The sequence below is a fragment of the Apium graveolens genome, chromosome 3 (assembly GCF_009905375.1).
Source record: "Apium graveolens cultivar Ventura chromosome 3, ASM990537v1, whole genome shotgun sequence".
NCBI classification, from domain to species: Eukaryota; Viridiplantae; Streptophyta; class Magnoliopsida; order Apiales; family Apiaceae; genus Apium; species Apium graveolens.
Genome location: NC_133649.1, coordinates 2,200,565 through 2,207,174, shown reverse-complemented (window position 1 = coordinate 2,207,174; position 6,610 = coordinate 2,200,565).

The following is a 6,610-nucleotide window of genomic DNA, read 5'->3' as shown; positions in this document are numbered from 1 at the left end:
TTGTTTAATTACCCTTTTAACCATGTAAAATTGTGTGGTTAATAATCAACCACACTTCCTTCCTTTTTGGTCATGCTTAGGTCATCAATCTTATGTCATCTTTCCATGCTTGTCCTCTTCTTATTGGTTTGATGACATCATCCTCACTAACCTCTTTGATTAGTTCCTAATTACTTGGCTAATGACTGTTGATCTGTAATACGGTTCGCTTAACTTTCGTTTTCGTTTATCGTTTGAGGGATCATACCCGGGATCTTATTACTTGGGTTTCCTTAACCTTTCTCAATACATTATATTCCTTTTATGATCCTCTCTTATAATCCTTGAATTTAAATCCTTTTTATCCTGTTACCTTATACTCAATTCTTTCGGTATCTGGTGGATTTTCGGGAAAAATCAAAGTGTTCGAATTTGGATTCTGACGATCTTTACATACACTTATATATCATATGGAGTACTAATAAGATCTCAGAATAACAATAAAAGAACCCCTACATAGTGTGGCATGAAAAGTTTTCTTATTCAGCATAATCAGCAAAAACACTATTCATAAGGGTTACAAAAAAGTTCAAAATTCTGGGGTTATTACAGTCTCCCCTCCTTAAAAGGATTCCGTCCCGGAATCAAATAGGAAATAAATGGGGGTACTTTTCTAGCATTGCGCTCTCTAGTTCCCAAGTTGATTCTTCCATATTATGATTCTGCCATCACACTCTGACTAGCTTGATCACTTTGTTCCGAAGCACCTGCTCCTTCTTATCCATAATCTCTACTGGTCTCTCTACGTAAGTCAGATCTGGTTGCATATCCACCTGCTCGTACTCCACTATGTGTCTGGCATCCCGATGATACTTCCGTAGCATTGACACATGGAACACATTATGAACTTGTTGTAGGTTCGGGGGTAAGGCTAGCTCGTAAGCCAACTTCCCAATCCGTCTTAGTATCTCAAAAGGTCCAATGTATCTTGGGCTTAGTTTCCCTTTCTTTCCGAACCTCATTAATCCCTTCCAAGGGGATACTTTTAGTAGTACTAAGTCCCCTACTTCATACTCCTTGTCCTTTCGGGCTAGATCTGCATATTTCTTCTGTCTGTCTTGGGCTGCTACCAGCCGTCCTCTGATGAGATCCACTATGTCTTTGGTCCTTTGGGATCCACTATGAGATCCACTTCATCCCGGTTTAAAGGAGATCGACACCTTCTTCCGTACAGGGCCTCATAAGGCGGCATTCCGATGCTAGCATGAAAGCTATTGTTATAAGAAAACTCGATCAACGGCAAGTGATCATCCCAATTTCCTTTAAAGTCTATTGCACAGACTCTCAACATATCCTCTAGTGTCTGGATGGTCCTTTCACTCTGCCCATCCGTCTGGGGATGGTAAGCGGTACTCGTATTTAACTTGGTCCCCGCACATTCTTGAAAGCTCCTCTAAAATCTGGAGTTGAACCTGGGGTCTCGGTCTGAGACAATGGACGCTGGGACTCCATGTCGCGTCACTATTTCCTTAAGGTAGATGTCCACCAGTCTATCGACTGTGTATCTCCCATTGATAAGAATAAAATGAGCTGACTTTGCCAGTCGGTCTATAATCACCCATATGGCATCATGGTTGGCTTTCGTCCTTGGTAAACCGACAACAAAATCCATGGCTATCTGTTCCCATTTCCATTCGAGAATCTCCAGGGGTCGCAAAAGTCCACTGGGTCTCTGGTGCTCTGCCTTTACTCTTTGGCAAGTCAAACATTTGCTTACCCATTCTGCTACGTCCCTCTTCATGTTGGGCCACCAGTAATACTCCTTCAAATCCCTATACATCTTGGTGCTTCCCGGGTGAATGGAATACCTTGAACTATGGCTTTCATCCAAAATCTCGTCTTTAAGCTCTTGAACGTTCAGAACCCAAATCCGGTAGGAGTACCTCATTATCCCTTTATCATCTCTCTCAGTATGGATCTCTTCTCCAGTCATTGACTCTCTGCCTTCATTCATTACTTTCTCTTGGCATAATCTAATCTTTTCCAATAACTCTGGCTGCATCGAGATCTCAAACAGCTTTTCAGTTCCGGCTCCGGTTACCTTTACTTCTATTTCCACTCTCTCAAAATCCCTTATCAATTCCTCCGAAGTCATTATCATTTTGAGTCTTTCCTTCCTGCTAAGGGCGTCAGCCACCACATTGGCTTTCCCTGGATTATAGAGAATCTCACAATCATAGTCCTTGATTAGTTCTAACCATCTCCTCTGGCGCATATTGAGCTCTTTCTGCGTAAGTATGTACTTGAGGCTCTTATGGTCCGTGAAAATCTCGCACTTCTCTCCATACAAGTAGTGCCTCCAAATTTTTAAGGCAAAAACTATTGCCGCGAGCTCAAGGTCATGAGTAGGATATCTAATCTCGTATTCCTTTAATTGTCTCTACGCATACGCAATCACCTTACCGTGCTGCATAAGCACACCCTAATCCTTTGTGCGACGCGTCACTATATATCACAAAATCTCCTTTTCCGTCTGGCAATGCCAACACCGGGGCCGTTACCAACCTTTTCTTTAATTCCCGAAAACTGTTCTCGCATTTTTCCGTCCATTCAAACTTCTCTGTCTTACGAGTAAGTCGTGTCAAAGGGGCTGCGATCTTCGCAAAGTCCTGTACAAATCTATGATAGTAGCCGACCAATTCTATGAAACTCCTTACCTCTGTGGGTGTGGTTGGCCTTTCCCAATTTGAGACCGCCTCTATCTTGGAGGGGTCTACCAATACTCCTTCTTTATTGATCACATGTCCTAAAAATTGTACTTCATTCCGCCAGAATTCACACTTCGAGAATTTGGCAAATAATTGTTCCTCTTTGAGTATTCCTAGAGCTATCCTCAAATGCTCTGCATGTTCTGCCTCAGTCTTTGAGTAGATTAAAATATCATCGATAAAAACTATCACACACTTGTCCAAGTACTTCTTAAATACTCTGTTCATTAAATCCATGAAAGTCGCTGGGGCGTTGGTTAATCCAAAGGACATTACCAAGAACTCATAGTGCCCATACCTGGTACGGAACGCGGTCTTGGGAATATCTTTGGGTTTAATCTTTAGTTGGTGATATCCAGTTCTCAGGTCAATCTTGGAAAAATAAACAGCATCCTTTAGCTGGTCGAACAGATCGTCTATTCTAGGTAACGGGTACATGTTCTTTATGGTTAGCTTGTTCAACACTCGGTAGTCGATGCACAGCCTCATGCTCCCATCTTTCTTCTTAACAAATAACAATGGTGCTCCCCACGGAGACACACTGGGTCTTATCATACCCTTATCCAAAAGTTCCTGCAATTGGATAGCTAATTCCTTCATTTCTAATGGGGCTAACCGGTTTGGTGCTTTTGAAACTGGCGCCGTCCCTGGGGCCAACTCAATAGAAAATTCAATCACTCTATCGGGTGGTAATCCCGGAAGATCTTGTGGGAATACATCTTCAAATTCGTTGACTACCGGAATATCTTGCAAGTTGGGCACCTCTTTCTGTGTGTCCACCACATAGGCTAGGTAAGCCTAATTTCCTTTTCGTAGCATCTTATTGGCCTAAGCCATAGTAAAAAATTTCTGCGTCTGCCTCTTTCCTCTAAATATGACATCTTTCTTTCCTGGGATATTCAACTTAACTTTCTTCCCCTTACAGTCTATCTGAGCATTATTGCTAGATAGCCAGTCCATTCCCAAAATTACATCAAACTCCCCTAATTTAAAAGGAATCAGATCAACACTAAAAGATTGTTCCCCTATGCCTAACTCACAGGCGGGGTGAATCTGGTTAACAGGAATAACTTCATGATTGGCTATTTCTACTTGTAAGGGTTCTATCAAGGGTTCAGCCTTAAGTCTTAATTTATGCGCAAAGTCTCTGGATATAAAAGATTTAGTTGCTCCCGAATCAAATAAAACATTTGCACTGACTGAATTTAGAGAAAGGGTACCTGCTATCACATCTGAGTCTTTCATAGCATCGTGGACTGTCATGTTGAAAGTCCTCGCAGTAGGTGGCTTATTGGAGGCAGCCCTGCTGGCTCCTAAAGCTGCTGGTTTGTTCATTGGGCATTCCCTCTTCCAATGACCCGGACGTCCACACCGATGACAAGTGGTGGTTGTAATGACAGCAGGGGTTGATGAAGGGCACTTAGTTGAATAGTGACCCTCTCGACCGTACTTAAAGCAGGTTACTGGATTTCCTTTACACTCCCCAGTATGCATCCTTCCACAAGTGTTACAGGCTGGCAATGGGGGTCGAGATTGGTTGGAATAGGACATTCTTGACTTCTGGCCGCTCTGGCTCACATTCACACTCATTGGCCGCTTAAACCCAGTGTTCTTTCCCAGTAGGGACACTGCTCCCCTATTAACTCTAGCTGGAAAGCTCCCTCCTGCGGAACCTCCACCCATGCTCATACTTTTCCTCTTTATTCCCTTCTTCTCTCTCTCCTTCTGCATCTGTTCACTTCCGGCTTCTACAATTGTTGCCTTTTGCACCAGAGTGGCATAATTCGTAAGCTCAAGGATTGCCACCCTATTCTGAATCCACGGTTTCAGTCCCTGCTAAAACCTTCTAGCTTTCTTTTCCTCGCTGCTCACAAACTCCGGCACAAACCTTGATAACTCAGTAAATTTTGCTTCGTACTCTGCTACGGATAAGTTATTCTGCTTTAGCTCCAAGAACTTGAGCTCCATCTGGTTCTCCATAAACCTTGGGAAATACTTTCCCAAAAACAACTGACTGAACCTCTTCCAGGTTACGATAGCATCTGTCTCCATGCTTTTCTTGGCCTCCCACCAGTAGTTGGCCTCTCATTTCAGAAGGTAGGTAGCAAATACAGTCTTCTGTGCCTCATCGGTACTCAGAATCTCAAAGGATTTCTCCATTTCCTTTAGCCATGCCCTTGCCTCAACTGGGTCGGCTGATCCGTGGAACTCGGGGGGCTTAAGGGACTTGAAAGCCCTGAAAGAGTTTGCCACAACATTGTTATTTCCTTGAGGGGGTGGGTTGGGTTGACGTTCCAAGTTCTACCTTAGTAGTTGCATGAACTGTCCCATGGGATCCATGCCTGGGTTTGGTACTGATGCTCAACCTCAGTTTCTCCTTCTTCAGCCTTTATCTCAAATCCTTCAACATCATATGTTTCCTCCTCCTCTTCATACAGGGAGTCATCCTGTTCAACATAATCCTCATCTTCCTCTTCACTGTGTTCTTGGTTCCTACCGTCCTGGTTATGGCTTCCCTGGTCCTCAGATCCAGGGTTCGCCCTAGTTCCAATCTTTCTTGGCGGCATGATACTGATAAATTTTTTTGGGAAATTCAACGTTAGGTCACAATCATACACAAAATTGTGCCTTGCACAGTTCTATAATGGGGAGAATGTATCTCGCAATTCTATTATATTATGACAGTTCTAATAAGAAGTGCAGTAATAATAATGATAAAAACAGTGATCTCGTCACTAAGGAACTGAACTGAAAGGAAACAAATATATACATAATGCGGGAAATACATAGTTTGATCTGGTCAAAAGTACAACAATGCTACAGCCATCTGCCCAAAAGTGATACATAAGAGTCTATCTGTCTAGTCAAAGAAAGGGATGCTATATACAAGTCAACTATCCTGGAAAATTGGCTCTTACTATGGCCTCGACTAACTAGACGACTAGACTATCCCATCACCGGTCCTGAATCACACACCGGAGCGGGTCAGCTCCCATACTCTTTCCATCGCACGACGGAAGATGTAATCGGCCTGCCGCCTGGAGATCCTACCATGCATGTCCCCCTAGAGCGATCGGAGTCTCGCTCGGGTCGTGAGCTCTATTCCCGTCAGCTCCCTCCTCAAGGATCGGGATTTAGTAGCCCTAGTCTCATAAGCTCGGGCACGCCTACCCGCCCTCTCCACATCCAACTCCCTCCTGACCTCATCCAGCCGGGCCTCAGCAACAACCACTCGGGTCCTCAGTACATCATGAACATAGCCGTGAGCTAACAAAGACTGCCTATGGGCAGGGTCGAGAGGTGGTGAATCCGGAGCCGCTGGGGGTGCCTCCTCGGTCTGCCTAGGCTCGGGAGTATGGGTCTCTGAGCTGTCATCATAGGGGCTCCAAGATAGTGGTGGAGGGGTAGGAGCTCTGACCACCGGGAGTGAGGGTAAAGGGGTACCAGTGTACTCTACCATAGCTCCGACATACTCCTCAGCTACTAGGACCTCATCCGGGTCCTCCTCATCTGAAATCACCACAACCTCCGTCTCTGACTCCTCTGAGGGGTCCTCCTCCTCCTCCTCCCTCCTCCATCTCAGGCTCCTTCCGATCCTCAACATCTAGCAGTGCCTAATCATGCTCACGCTCGAACATCTCTGGGTCCTCTATCTCATGAGCCTACACATTAAACGAGCTAAGTTACTATCATGATACTTATAAGGGTTCCCGTAAGGGTTTTAACTGTCAGTGCTACTTTAAGTAGTCCGACTATGAACTTGGCAAGTTCTTATTATCTTTGTGAGTTTCTTATTATATCGTCGCATCATCTCTGAGGTTTATAACGCTTAGCTCTGATACCATTTCTGTAACACCCCCAGA